A 16,121-nucleotide genomic window follows, 5' to 3' on the forward strand; every position below is an offset into this window, starting at 1 on the left:
CTGTTGTAATAGTGTATGATTTCATTTACAAAACCTTAAAAGATATTAGCAAACCCCACCCCCCATATAGTTCTGGTTTTAAGTTTATATTCCCCTTGCAGAATTTCTACTATTTAGTAAGTAAACATGAGTGATCAGTGAAACCACAGTGTGATTCAAATTAAACTAATAGGCATTACGGAATAGTACTGTCATTAGACCTTAAGAGTAGTTGTTTGATATCAGGTTGTGCAGGGAATAATACAAACAGTACTAAAACTTTAAAATGTTAGTTTATGCAAAACAAAGTGGGAAGCAAAGCCTAAAGCAAGTTTGAAAGTGTACCTGCCTTGCCTGCACAACCTGATAAATTGCTTGGGAGGAGGGGAAGGAGATGTTGTAACCTACAATATGAAAACTCTTGATTTATAATCTCAGAGCATTTTTCAGATTGATTTCTTTTGCAGTTTTTAAAATTTGGGGAAGAAGTACAGATTTACTACCACAATTGAGCCCAAAATTTCCATTGCTAAGCAAGGCAGTTGTTAAACGAGTTATGCCCCATTTTACCACTTTTTTTGCAACAGTTGTTAAATGAATCACGGCAGTTGTTAAGCAAATCATGCAGTTGTTAAACAAATCTAGCTTTCCCCATTGACTTTATTTGTTTGAAGCTGGCTGAGAAGGTTACAAATGGTGGTTACATGACCCTGGGACAGTGCAACTGTCTTAAATACATGCTGTTGTCAGTGGCATTTTGATTACATGACCATGGAGATGCCACAACAGTCATGTGGAATACAGTCATAAGTCCTTTTTTTCAGTGTCATTTTCAGTCAGGTAACAGAGTTGGAAGGGTCCTTGTAGGTCATCTAGTCCAACCCCCTGCTCACACGAGAGACCTACCCTAGGGAATCGAACCTCCGACCTTTCTGATTGACAAGCTCCGTGTCTTAGCCAAGGGAGCCAGCATTGTCTGAAGACACTTCTGTGGTTGTGACCAGCACGCCTATATGCTGAGGCACATGGAACACTGTTACTTTCTCACCGTAGTGGTACCTACTCAAATTGCATATTTTCAAACTGCTAAATGGGCAGGAGCTGGGGCAAGTAACAGGAGCTCACCCCTTTGCATGGCCCTCGGGTCTTGAACCCAGGCTGTCAGCTTTTCAGCTGACAAGCTCAGCATCTTTAACCACAGAACCACTGTATAAATATATAAACTGAGAGCAAAACCCACTCCTTCCTAGCAACGATAATGTTACCTAGTTTGGGTAATGAGTTGAGACTGTGATGTTTTCGCCAGTGGAACTTCTTGGTCTGTGGGACTCCCCCCTCTCGCAGATGTGGCCCTCCACTCTATCGAGGGCCTACCTCGATGACGGAGTTTGGAATCCCGAGAGGTGGCATGCTGCAAAGAAGGGATTGAGGGGTTTTTTAAAATTGTCTTTTAAAACTTTTTAAAATGATTCTAATAAAGAGTTTTTAAGGGGAGGGAGGGCTAGGATGGGTTTTGGGGGAAACCCACTAGGGCCATGGCTTGACCCTGCGATGGTTCGCAGTATAGATGTTATAGGTTCGGAGGCGACAGAGGAGGCGGGAGCTCGATCTAAAGAGGGCTATTCCATCTGCTTGGTAAATGGGAGGGGCAGATATGGTGGAAGTGGGGGCCCGTGTTACGTTCGGGGAGTGCGTGCTCACTGTTTGCGAGCGATCGCGCACTCCGGTCCCCCTGACTTTTCTCGTTCCCCGGGTGTTGAATCCTCAGAGGCTGGGCCTTTGGCTGATGTTATGTAATGCCAGGTCCGTGGTGAATAAAGCCCCCCTCATTTTTGATCTTATACAAGAGGGGAATGCGGACCTGATGGGCATTTCGGAGACCTGGTTGGGCGCGGAAGGGGGGGTGCCCCTTGTTGAAATGTGCCCACCAGGATTCCGAGCATTCCATCAGCCGAGGGCCCAGGGTAGGGGTTGGGGGGGTGGCAGTTATAATTAAAGAAGGTCTTGAGCCGAGGGAGGTCAACACATTCCTCAGATAGCCAGATGTGAGTCCCTCTTTGTGAAGTGGGGCCAAGGAGTACAGATGGGCTTGCTGATTACATACCTGGCTCCTTGCTACGTGACAGCAGCCCTGTCCGAGCTACTGGATGTGATAGCCGGGATGGCGGTTGATACTCCCAGACTTATGGTTATGGGGGATTTCAACCTGCTGTCGGTCGGTGAAACATCAGTGGCGGCTCGGGAGTTCATGGCTTTCATGACAGCCTTGGACCTGACCCAGTTAGTTAATGGTTCCACTCACATTGGGGGAAACACTCTGGATCTGATTTTTGTCTCTGGACAGTGGTTGAATGATCTAGAATTAGGGGATCTAGTTACTAAACCCCTGTCATGGTCAGATCATTCACTCCTTCAACTCGACTTTCGAACCGCCAACCCCTACCGCAGGGAGACAGAGCCGACTAGCTGGTTCCGTCCCAGGCGCCAGATGGATCCGGAGAGGTTTCTGATGGAGCTTGGGCCATTTCCTGAGGATTTAGCTCACAGCTCGGCTGAAGAACTAGTGGCCGCCTGGGAAAGGGCGGCTGCTGAGGCTTTGGACCGCGTTGTGCCTTTGCGGCCTCTGACCCGGCACCAGTCTCGACTGGCTCCTTGGTATTCTGAGGAGCTGAGAGAGATGAAGCGCCAGAAAAGATGCCTAGAGAGTGGTTGGAGGGCCAGTCGTTCCAAATCCGACCGGACACTAGTAAGGGCTCATATTCAGACCTACTTAGTGGCGATAAGAGCGGCAAAACGTGATTATTTTTCCGTTCTTATTGCATTGGCAGAGAATCGCCCAGCCGCCCTGTTTAGGGTGACCCGCTCCCTCCTTTGTCAGCCACTCCTGCATGCAGTGTTCTGATATCAGAGTTTACGGTTCCACTATTAAGAAAACACTGAACAAGAATACCGTTCATAGAAGTTGAAGCTTAAATTTATGTGAGCCATTGAGCATGACTGCAGCCCTAAGCATACAAGTAAATATACAACAGAATTGCTGAAACAAAAGAAATGTAAGCCCTGATTTTAATTGAGCCATGGGTCACTTCAAGCAAGTGGCTTATGAAAGGGAGCCTGAAATAATGAGTTCAAGCAATTATGTAAGAGTAATATTGCAAAATACTTTTGAATTGATGTGTAGGATTAATAATAGGTAAAGTTTGATGTCACTATTGCTAAAGAAGTTGCCACTAATTTCTAAATCTGAAGATTCACATACTTTTTGTCAACAAAGAAGTGACTGTTGGGTCAATGTATCCCAAAATGTCATCTAGTCATTTTCTACCAATGAGATTGTAAAGTGTACCTGTTGAAGTGATTGAAAAAGTATGCATCTTAAAGTTACACGTTTTTAATCTAATAATTGATACATGTTAAGGTAATTTTCATTTTTGAAAGGTGTTTCCTACATTGCATTGTTTTCTGCTGAAAAAAAAAAGAAATTTGGGAATAACGTAATTATGAGGTGAAGAGAAAATCAGAATCTTTCTTGCCTTTGTTTTTTACAGTGCTTTTTCTTGGTCTGAATTCTTCCTCCATTGTGTGTGTTTGTGTGTGTGTATGTACGTGTGTGTGTGTGTGTGCGCACACCCACACACATCCTTTTATGTCTTTCTTTAGGAAGGAATGGTTTAGGAAGAAAGCTCTTTTTTAATAAAAAGGCTCACTTACATTATTTCAAGAAAAGCTTTATAACTTTTTATTAATCCTATTTAACAACTTGCTGTCCTTTTTCTTTCACAGTTATACTGGGAGAAATATAGAAGATGCACTATATTAGTTGCTGCTTATGCTGAATCGTAGTGCCTTTGAGTTTAGTAGTCACTATTAGGGTTGGTGTTTTTCAAATGGAAGAAAATAGGGAGAAAGTTTTCTTATCTGCAAAATGGAAATTAAAATATTCTATGTAAAATATTTGATAATAAGTATAAAGATAGTTTACGGATGGTACAAAAATGCACCCTATCTATAGTTCCAGTTGGAGAAACCCAACTGTGGACTGTACTTGGCACCTGGAAATAACTCAAGAATTAAAGGCCAACTCAGCCTGATGAAATCCATCAGCTGGTACTAGTCTCCTCTGGCAGGTTTAGAGGGTTTTACTGCTTTGATCTGCCTACATCCTCATTGTGTTTCTGCTCTGCTGGAGCCTGTAATACTAGCAAAAAGAAACAAATGTAGACAAATAGGGTCTCAGGCTGCCTCCTGAAGATCAACTGTTGAAAAGACTTTGCAACTCTTCTGCTTTAGAATTGGGACAGACCAAAGTTCGCCAGTTTTTAAATCTCATAACTTTTCTCAGTCAAATTCAATATTTACATCTTTTCCTAATAGCATTAATAGTGTGGTTCTTGCATTTTAATTAAGCATGTAGTTACATTTAGTTGGAGTAGTAACTAGATTTGAATTATGAATGTAACTCCTTCACTGAAAGGAGATTTAGAAGAAGGAAAATAACTCTTAACTGCTTTGACCTGCAGTAGATAACTAACTCGTGCATTAAAAAAATTAAACACTGTTTGAACAGCTAATTTTATTTTGAACTTAAGTTGAAAAAAAGACCTGCAGATAAGAGAACAAATTAAATCTAAGAAAGTCAAATAATTCATATATATGTGTTTGTTTCTAACTTGTAGTTTCGAACTTTTTATTCTCTCTTCAGGCTGTCATCACAAAAGCCAAAGTGGATTTCTCTGGTGTCCTGTGCCTGCCCCCTTCCGTCATTGCTGGAAATGGGCTGGACGGAGGAGGGGTTGGCGAGAATGAAGATGAAACACTCTCTGTCTCTCTTTCGGCTGCACCAAGCCCACAGAGTGAAGCTGTTGCCAATGAACTGCAGGAACTTTCCTTGCAGCCCGAGCTGACTGTAGGCCTCCATCCTGGCCGGAACCCCAATCTTCCTCCTCTTAGTGAGAGGAAGAATGGTAAGTGAAACAATAAGGCCTAAATTTCTCAGTAGACACATGGACATCTCCATCTTAGCAGGTGTAGTGTAACCTATCCTAACGTAGTGTCTGCTTCTGTTTTAAGCTAAGAAAGGTTATGTTAATTGGTGTTAGGAGTTCAAACTGAATAAAGCTTTTACATAGGGACATGATCCTGTATCTTGTAGAATGTTTACACTCATTTATGTTATTGATTACATAGACAAACTGAGTAGTAGACCATTAGCTAGAAATAGTTGCATTTATGATTTTATTTATGTTGTCAGAGTTCCAATGAACACCCCCAACGAAATAAAGCTCTGAGGCCTGAGATTCCTCAAAGTTCCAGTTTATTAAAGATGTCATGTTGGCACATCTGGGAAAACCCGAATCTGAAAGCTTCCAGGTTTTCCACACCCAAGTGAGAGTTCACACCCACAAGTTCATCACATTGTCCAATCAACTCTTCACACCCAACTGGATACAATCTTCAGGCAGTCTCCAGCAGGCACAGGCAAAATACGGAATGTTGTTATGACTAACTTTCTACTGCTCCAACAACAACCCCGTCCCAATTTCTCCAGCTAAAATACCATATTTTTTGGAGTATAAGACATACCTTTTGTTGTGACTCCGGCCCCCGACCCTGTTCTCATGGAGGAGGATGACTCAGAGAGTGAGGGAGAGGAGCCGACAAGGCCTCCCTCTCCAGGTCCCTCCTTCCTGGCAACACCTCAAGTGCTGGCGGAAGGCCAGGAAGAAGGTGTGTCAGAGCCCCCACAGATAGAGGACAAGGAGGATCAATCCTGGATTGACCCTAGGCAGCATCGGCGAGAGAGGCGTGCGCAGCAGAGGAAGAGGTGTGGCAGGCCCAGAGAGTGCTGAGTCACTGAGCCACACCCCACAGGGGATAAAAGCAGATGGGGTTGCCCTCTGGCCCTTGTGACGGACAAAAGCTACTAAGGGTGAACTGCATCGTGTGAGCTTCAGACAGTTTTTGGATTTAAGCTTGGATTTTTGTGAGTAACTCTTGACCTTTCTTTAGACTCCTGGTTGCTCCGGCAATGGACTGTAAACACACTGACTTTTGATAAGAACGTGGCAGGCACTTGGGGAATAGCTGCCAGAACTTTCCTCCGCCAAAAGAAACCAGGCCAACTTGTAAATAAATTGCTGGCAGACGTTATTCGGCATGTGTGTTTTCTTCATTGAGATGGGGGGACAGAACACCCCTTTCCCCCCAAAAAGAAGGTGAAAATCTGGATGCGTCTTATACTCTGAATGTAGCCATGCTCAGCTTCTCAAACAGAGGTTTCAGAGGCTGAAAAAAGCATCGGAAACGAAGCTTCGGAAAAGAAGCCCCCAAACAGAGCTTCAGAAAAAGCCCCCAAACAGCTTCAGAAAAGAAGCCCCCAAACAGAGATTCAGAAAAGAAGCCCCCTAACAGAGATTCAGAGGCATTTTTTCTGAAGCTCTGTTTGGGGGCTTTTTTTCCCTGAGGCTTTCAGAGGCAGAAAAAGTTTTTTCTGAAACGGAATTTTCAGAGGCAGGGAAAAAAAAGGAAAAAAACGTAAGGCACACAACCAAGGAACCTGTTGCTAAAATTCACCTCTGGGAACAGCTGATTGGGGGTATTCCAGGAGGCCGATCCTCCTGCCAATTAGCTTTTTTCTTATTTTCCTCCCCAAAAACTAAGGTGCAACTTATACTCTGAAAAATACGGTATGTGGCAGTTAAGAAGCAAAAAAAATAAAAAAATCTTCCAAAACTGACAGGCTTCCCCGCCCCCTCAGGAAAGGAACACATCCTGGAACAAAATTGAAGTCAGGGGTTAACACAATTAGCACATTAACCACCTCTCCCCCCCGCCCCAGGACCCTTAGGTTTGTCAGGGAATTTATTGTGAAATTGCCTAACTAAGGTGTCTGCCTGAACATCCCAACTTTTCACCCACATTGCTTCAGAAAAGGGTACCCCTTCCAATGAACCAAATATTACAAACGTCCTGTCTACAATCTAGAGTCCAAAATCATCATCACCTCATAATGAATCTCACCCTCCACCACAATTGACAGCAGGTTGAGGTCTCAATTTAGATCCCACAGTGGGCTTTAACAGGCTGCAATGGAAAACAGGATGAATTTTTCCCAGTATGCGGGAGAGATTTAACTTTACAGTCACTGGATTAATCACCTTCACTATGGGGAAGGGACTTAAATATTTCGGTCCTAACTTCTTACTCTTCAAACTCAAATGTATGTATTTGGTGGAAAGATACACGCAATCTTGCACCCGAAAGGGGAGTTGGAGAGATCAGTGCTTGTCAGCTTGCTTTTTATGTGTTTCAGCCGCTTCATTCAGGGCATTTTTGGTATTCTCCCAACTTTCTTTAATGACTCCATCCATTCATTCAGTCATAGAAGAAGGCTGTTCTCTCGGCAGTTCTGGCATAGGGACAAATTGTATGCCGCTCGTAATCTGAAAAGACGTCAGTCCAGTACTACTATGCACCACATTATTGTAAGCCACTTTTGCGAAAGGAAGCAAGTCAGCCCAATTATCTTACTGGTAATCCACATAACATCTGATATATTGTTCCACCATGGCATTAGCGCATTCCGTGGCTCCGTTCGTACTCGGATGGAAGGCCAAGCTAAGCCCCTGAGATGACCCAATGGACCTCAGGAATTCCCTCCAGAACTTAGTGGTGAACTGAACTCCTTGATTGGAGATCACTTGTCATGGAACTCCATGCAGCTGGTAGATCTATTTGACAAACATCTTGGCTAATGTCTTAGCCGAGGGAAGTTCAGAATAAGGAACAAAATTGGCCTATTTGGAGAACAGGTTTATCACCGTCCATATTACAATATTTCCACCACTTTCCAGGAGCTCTACTATAAAATCCATGGCTATTTCTTCCCATGGGTGGCTGGACTTAGCTACCTGTTGCTGGCACACATGGCACAACTTTTTACATAGTCCTCCACATCAGCTTTCATCTTTGGCCACCAAAACTGCCATCTAATCAGATGAAGGGTCTTTAGAAATCCAAATTGACCAACCAATCAAGAATCATGGCTACGCTGGAGCACCAGGAGTCTAAGGCTGTTGGGGACCTAAATTTTCTAATCTTTCCAAGTTAGTCCTTCATGGGTCGTCAAAGTGTCTCGATTGTTAGCTAGCCATGGATTGGTAGATAGTGCTGCCTTCAAGTCGGCAGTTAGCTTCTCATCAATGGGGTCAGTCCATCTGCTGGCCTGACTCCAGGTAGTGACTTGTGCCACACTCTGCATGTCTGGGATGATGGCATGGACGTCGTCCTCCCTCTGGCTGTCATATTGGGATTTCCTTGACAGGGTGTCTGCAAGCAGGTTTTTTTTTTTTATTTGCATTTATATCCCGCCCTTCTCCGAAGACTCAGGGCGGCTTACACAGTGTTAAGCAATAGTCTCTGTGCCTTATATTATATACAAAGTCAACTTTTATTGCCCCCAACAATCTGGGTCCTCATTTTACCTACCTTATAAAGGATGGAAGGCTGAGTCAACCTTGGGCCTGGTGGGACTTGAACTTGAAGTAATTGCAAGCAGCTGTGTTAATAACAGACAGACTTAGTCTGCTGAGCCACCAGAGGCCCTTCCCACCTGGGATGTATTCCATACTGATCTACATGAGCCCATACTTGGCTGAGGAAATAGGCCAGTTTGGTAGGCTTACTGTCAAATGTCGCTCTAAACCGTGGTGGTGGGGCCCTTGCTGGCAGAATTGCCATGGCAACTGGAGGCGGGGCAGGGACCTGTTAGGGTGCTGCAGTGAGCGGCAGGGTGAATGCTGGCAGGTGAACTGGAACCTGTGGTGGCGCTGCTGGCTGCTGGATTAGACCCCACGGCTGTGCTGGGATCGTCGGGGCAAATTGGGCCCATGTTGATCCCATAAGAAGGGGAGCAGACGGTGCTGGCGTCCACTGGCACTGGACCCATCCCTGGCCAGCATAGAATCTCCAGCCTGGGGAAATAAATTCCACAGGGGTTAGCATGAAGGCAGGTTGATGAGGGCTGGGTACGGGACAACATTCAGGCGATTGTTCTTTTGGTCCCATCTCTGGAGTTAGATCAGGCTGGCAACTTTTGCAGGAATCCATCTCCCTGGGCCGAGCGCCTAGGCTTTGCATTGTCTCTGCAGCTTCAAGGGCTTGTACTACACCTTCAGAAGGAGAATACCGTGTCTTGATAAACCTTCTGGTATGGCGCCCTCTGCGATCTCCTCTCTCTCTCCCATCTTCTCTTGAGTCTTCGCACCACCTGAGTTTTAGGTTGGTGCTGTGGCTCAGCACCCCGTTCAGCCCAGGGGTGAAATGTAAAATTTGTTACTACCAGTTCTGTAGCTGTGGCTTGGTTGGGGGGGGGTAATGTGACTGGGTGGGCGAAGAGGTTGTAGAAAAAATGCTTTTAAAAGCCTCTGATGATCAGACGACTCAGCTGGGATCGCCGGAAGAGCCTTTAAAAACATTTTTTTAACAGCCTCTTCGGCCAAACAGGTTGTAGAAAAAATGCTTTTAAAGGGTTCTATCGATCCCAGCTGAGCCGTGCAATCATCAGAGGCTTTTTTTAAAAACTTTTAAAAGCATTTTTTCGGCTGAAGAAAAAATGCTTTTAAAAGTAAAAAAAAAACCACCTTTGATGATCGCACGGCTCAGCTAGACATGGTGGGGGGCAGGGATTTTTGCTACCGGTTCCCCGAACCACCTGCTGCCATCGCTACTGGATCAGGTGATCCGGTCCGAACCTGGAGCATTTCACCCCTGGTTCAGCCCCCTTTCGGGGTGCTGCTTAGTTATTGAGGAGATTCAGGTTAATGTCAGGGTTCCAAGGAACACCCTCAACAAGCTTCCAGGTTTTCCACACCCAGCTGACAGTTCACACCCACAAGTTCATCACATTGTGCAATCAACTCTTCACACTCAACTGGATACAATCTTCAGGAAGTCTCCAGCAGGCACAGGCAAAATACGGAATGTTGTTATGACTAACTTTCTACCGCTCCAACAACAACCCCTTCCCAATTTCTCCAGCTAAAATATGTGGCAGTTAAGAAGCAAAAAAATAAATATATTTTTTTCTTCCAAAACTCACATATGTTTAACTAACCATAGAATACAATATAGTTTCTTTGGGTGGGCTTGATGTCCTGTGTGAACTTAAAACTTGTAGTATGTAAACTGTGGTTCACAGCAAAGTAGCTGTGAAAGTAACCATCAAGATGTTACCAAAATACAAATCTCTTTCCTCAAAATAAATAAGAAACTGCTGCACAAATTAGTACTATGTACAAAGATTTTTTACAGGATCAGGAAAGCTGAGGCTGAGATTGGACAAAGACTTGCAACAAATGTTAAAATATTTAAAAATTTTAAAAATAATTTTAAAAAAAGTATATTCAACTTGTGTGAAACAAAAAAAATGTAAAGGAAATGATTGATCCACTAATGGATGACGATAGACAGCGTGGAGAAAGCGGAACTGCTTAAGTCACTCTTTGTATCTCTCTTTACACAAAAGGAAAAACAGTCTAACCTATCAAAGCAGTGTTGTAAAAGACATATTAATCAAGTCAAAATAGGCAAGAAAATGGTAAGACAACATTTACCTACTCCAGATGAATTCAGATCATGAGGATCGGATAGAGTTCTGAAGTAGCTGGCAGATGTGATCTTAGAACTACTGAACCATATCTTTCAAAGATCCTGGGGTACTGGGACTAATTAGAGGACTAGCAAAGAAAAGCATGCAATGGAGTACATCAAGGTTCTGTATTAGGTCCAGTAATCTTCAATATCTTCATAAACAATTTAGATGAGGGGTTAAAAGGGGAACTCATCAAATTTGCAAATGACACCAAACTGTGACACTAGCTGTGCAGATGATCCAAAGGGAATAAACAATACTCCAGAAGGATCACTGGGATCTATCCAACAAAATGCAATTCAGTGGTGAGAAAAGGTTCTACACTTAGGCAAGAAAAAACAAATGCACAGGTATAGAGTACATGGTTCCTGACTCAGTAGCAGTAACTATGAGAGGGATCAAGGAGTTCTAGTGAACAGCCACTTAAATATGAGCCAGCAATGTTCTGCAGCTTCCAAGAAAGCCAGTGCAGCCCTAGGCTGCATCAGCAGAGAGCTAGTATCAAGTTCACATGAAGTGTTAGTGCTGCTTTATATTGCTTTGATAAAACCACACTTGGATGTGTCCGTTTTTGGTCACCATGATACAAGCATTGAGATTTTAGAAAGAATACAGAGAAGAGCAACAAAAATGATTAGGAGATTGGAAGTTAAAACATATGAAGAATGGTTGCAGGAACTGGATATGTTCAGTCTAACGAAGAGAAGGACTAGAGGTGACATGATAGCAGTCTTCCAATATTTTAGGGAAGTGATGGTGAACCTTTTTGGCACCGAGTGCTGAAAAGTGAGTGCGTGCATGCTTGTCTGGGCCACAACCCAGAAGAGGAGCTGCCCAGGGCGCATACACGCGCCGGGTTTCTGGCACACATGCGCGCGTGACAATAGCTGGTCAGCACGCATGCTCACTCAGGAAAACGGAAGACCAGCTCTTCCAATTTCTGGCGCTGCCGCATGCAAAAAGGCCAGCTGATCATCGTGCACATGTGTGCTGGAAACCTGGAAGACATGGCTCCACGTGCCACTTCAGGCATACGTGCCATAGGTTCACCATCACGGTTTAGGGGCTGTCACAGAGAAGAGGAGGTCAATCTGTTCTTAAAGCACCTGAGGGCAGGACAAGAAATAACAGATGGAAACTTATCAAGGAGAGATCCAACTGAGAACTAAAGAAAAATTTCCTGACAGAATAATTAATCAGGGGAACACCTTACCTTCAGAAGCTGTGGGTGCTCCCATCGCTGGAGGTTTTTAAGAAGAGATTAGATAGTCATTTGTCCGAAAAAGTATAAAGTCTCCTGCTTCAGAAGAGAGTTGAACTAGAAGATCCCCAAGGCCCCTTCCAACTGTGTTGTTCTGTTACTCTCTGTTCAGATTTTTGAGTAAGACTTCTATCAAAATAATTGTGTGCCTTTCCTTTTGTGGGTTATTTCTCTGACTTTATCTAACCTATATCTATAGCTATTGAGTATTTTAACAACCATATTTTATGGAGAAAATAATGAGATCCTTTTGTATATGATTTTTTTATTGTACTTGTATTTTACTGAATCAATATAATTTATTCTGCAATATTAAGTACGGTGAAGATAAGGTCTGATGTTCGCTCTTGAGTGTAGTTAGCTTTATGTACTGCACTTGGAAGCTTTTTAACAATTACTAAAGAAAATAAAGTGTCTTGTCTGTTTATGTATCTCCCTAGATGACAGTTACCAAGTAATTGTATGGGCGGTAATGTAATTGAGAGAGCCAGTTTGATATTGTAGTTAAGGTGCACCAAGCTAGAAAACTGGAAAACCAAGAGTCAATGCTAACTTAAAGGCCCCCCCAAAATTTGTTGAAAGTTTAATATTTACAAAAAATGTTATAAATTAAGCTGTGCAAAACTATTTTGCACATCTGTATATTAGTATTCAGAATAGGTAAAGAAGCATTCTCACTTTTTTATGTTGCCCCACAATTGAAATTCCTTTTTTTAAAATTAAATATATTTCTAATGCTGCATGGCTGTTCTTCAGTCTTTCACAGATGTAAATTCAGACGCATTAATAATATTGTTATTCTATCTCAATCACTCTATTTTATTTTAAAAGTTATTATTTACCTGCTGAATACTTTTACTCAACCACAGTATATATGCCTCAGTTTAAATGGAAGGAAAGAATCTTATTTCTGATTATATTGTGTTAAATTTACTGAGAAAGAAATAAAGGGAGACTAGCATAGATCTATTTCAAGCAATTTAGCTCTCATCAGCTAGCCATACCCTTCTGGGATTCGAACTCCAGTTTGCTTGCATATTAGGCAGATTTATTAACCACTAAGCCACAGGTTCTCCTCTTTGTCAGCTGCACCAGGGGAAAGATCAAGTGGGGTTTTTTTTTTCCTATCGAAGCACCCTGGTCTACCCAGATATGGGACGGAGCATACTGCTTCTCTTTCGCCTTTCAGCCCCTTTAGCTTTCATGAAAGCTAAATAACTTGAAATAGATCTATACTAGTCTCCCTTTATTTCTTTCTCAGTAAATTTAACACAAAATAGAAAGCGACTGCCTGGAGGGCTCCTGGATCGGGGCTGAAAGGCGAAAGGGAAGCAATATGCTCTCTCCCATATTTGGGTAAACCAAGTTGGTCCGATAGAAAAAACCCACTTGTATGTATGTATGTGTGTGTGTATAGTTTACTAATAATTTAAAATATACTTCATCAACTATAATATATTATAAATTCTTACATTACTGTTGTTTGAAATAATAGATTCTTATATCTACTGTTTTGTATATATTATACCCACACACATACTATTTACAGACTTGAGAAGGGATTTTTAATTCTTAACAGAAACAACTAGAGTAATGCAATGGAAATGTTAATAAACCTTTAAAAAAATAGACTTGAATATTCATTCAAATGTTATGCTTGTGTGCAATATTAGTTGTGGAACAATATATGCTTTTTTGAAGCTGAAAGCTACAGTGTGTAATTGCTATAATAAAACATGTAATCTAGGTATCTAGATATACATTAGCAATATTTTGTGGTTTTTATATTAGACTAACTTTTCAGTTGAGACCTTAAACTGTTATGGAAATAGATGTGTAATAGTTTTTCACTAGCAGTAGTATTTATATTTTAGATGTAATAATTTCCCTTTTAATTTCAAACATTGATGTAAATGCTATAGTGCTGTTGAGGGTAAGTACATTGTTTAAATTCTTTTGATATTACTAAATTAACTCTGGAGAATAGCTCTTTTCTAAAATATTGTTTTTTCTGTTTAAAATTTTGTTCTTTTTTTTTCTAAAATATTGTTTTTTCTGTTTAAAATTTTGTTCTTTAAATCATAACATTATTTTAAATTTTAGTATATTTGAAAGAGTCCTTTTGTTATGGAGTTGGCTGAAATGGAAAGATCTGACTATTTTGATTAAAGAAAGATATATACTGGTAAATGCTTTTGTTTTCACATGGAGATTGCTTCTGAAATTTGTGCTTGAAGTGGAAAAGAATGAAACTTTGATTTTGGGTTTTACCAATTAAACTGATAGCTTCTTAAAAGAAATGGCTAGTTTATATTGTTATAAAAAAACAAAAAGCTGTGATTTGATGTTAATATCTTATTTTACTGCAACACAGAGAGTCGAAGTCAATGGTTTTTCTTTCACTTAATCCTTCCTCACCCCCCCCCTTTAATTTCTATTGTTTTCTTATTTTCTTTTGTATTTTGTATCTTATAATTCAATAAAAATGTTAACGGAAGAAAGAGCCTTTTGTTAAGCCAGAAAATGAGTCAGTGATGATTTAAAAATACAAATAAATGTTGTAATGGAATAGACCACACATATTTTTTTACATTGGAAAATGAAGAAAATGTACTTGGAACAATCAGAAGGAGTTGTTAAAATATTGTCTGATTTTTGTTGCTACTGAGGTTATGTTCTGTTTCCAGCTTAAGGCACAGACTGCTGAATTACAACTGAGTTCATTGTATGTCCTGAGTGGCTCAGAACAGGTTGCCCTCTTGGTGGACTATAAATTTGTGTACATTTTAGAAGTAGTTTAGAATACCACACAAATCAAATCTAAGACGTGCACATATGAAGTCTGGAATTTCATAATAATTGTATGCACTTAATTGATAGCTTGGTTTTTCATGTAATTTCAACCACTTTGACATACTGTAAAAAAGAGATAACACCTAGTATCAATCACCTAAGCTACCCAAAATATATGAAAAACGATCTAATTTAATCCAAATAATTTTATCTGAAAATTGAAAATTTTTAATTATTCTTTACATAGGTGTCTTCCAGTAATGTTAGCTATTACCCTTAAATTTACCGTGAAGCTTGATTAAACTCCAAATGTTTTGATATCAATATATCTTGTTTAGTTACTTTTTTATGATGTCTGCTGATGTTTTATGTAGATTCGCAAGATTAACATAGTTTTCCAACTAGCTGTTTACTTTTTTATTCAGTTAATGGAATAGAAAAAAGAAAAACCCCAAAAATATTACAAATATATGGGCTATTCATATATACATACATATACATATTGATATACATGTACATACATATATACACACATATATGTATGTATGTATGTATATATGTTTATGAATGTGTAAAGCCTTACAAATTTTTCTGAATTATATAATTCCCTTGTGTAGTTTAAAACTCCTGTGTTTGTAATTTCATTAATACATAATTCAGTTAATTTTGATAGTTTAATTTGGCATACTTATATATATGGTATTTTATATATTAGTGAGTAGCTGGCAGCGAGTGGTTTCTAATACTGTGGGCTAGATTTCTTATTAATACTTTAAAAAACCTTCACTTTTTTACTCACAACCTTTGCTGTCATTTACAATCAATCATATCATGTTTTTACTTTTCGTCTCCAGCACATCTTTAGTTAACTAAAGCAGTAATCTTTCCTCTACCCCAAGGCCTCCAAAGCTCTGATTATTATCAGTTTTGGTCTGATTTTGATTATTTCACATTCCTGGCAATTTGGCTCTCTGGGTCACACATCAAATCAGGTTGGCTGGAACTTGTAGTAGCTTGTTAATCTGCGTGGACATATCAACTAAGCAGTTTTTACTGTGAAGAAAAATACATTTGGGAGAAACTCAGTTTAAAGAAATGTGTGGAATTTTAGTCTTGGGGCAGATGAACTTAATGTTAGAGGGTAATGAGGAGTTTCCTCTCAACTATTTACTTTTTAGCACTCTTATCAAACATGGCAGAGAAATTCTGGATATGTTCGTGAGATGGCTATATCAACAGTCCTCACTTACCAATTACCTCGTTCAGCAACCAGTCAGAGTTACAGTGGTTCTTAAAAAAATAATTGCATTACAGTGTCTCAGTCACATGATTGCGATTACAGCCAGTGCATGTTGTCATTGTCCTGGCAATTTGTTCTTCTCCCCACCCTTGCAGAGCAAAGAGATTAGAGAGGAAGAGATTACAAGTGAGCAAGTA

At 40.7% G+C, this 16,121-nt stretch overlaps 1 protein-coding gene across 1 annotated transcript in view; it reads left to right on the forward strand.

Moving 5' to 3' along the window:
* The first annotated feature begins 4,683 nt into the window (after positions 1-4,683).
* Positions 4,684-16,121, forward strand: part of MRTFA (myocardin related transcription factor A) — a 66,561-nt gene continuing 55,123 nt past the window's right edge. The window contains exon 1 of the mRNA XM_058191910.1: positions 4,684-4,943. The gene's annotated coding sequence lies outside the window, so the exon portion shown is untranslated. The remainder of the gene's footprint in view (positions 4,944-16,121) is intronic.

This window comes from Ahaetulla prasina, chromosome 7 (genome assembly GCF_028640845.1).
Source record: "Ahaetulla prasina isolate Xishuangbanna chromosome 7, ASM2864084v1, whole genome shotgun sequence".
Taxonomy (NCBI): Eukaryota; Metazoa; Chordata; class Lepidosauria; order Squamata; family Colubridae; genus Ahaetulla; species Ahaetulla prasina.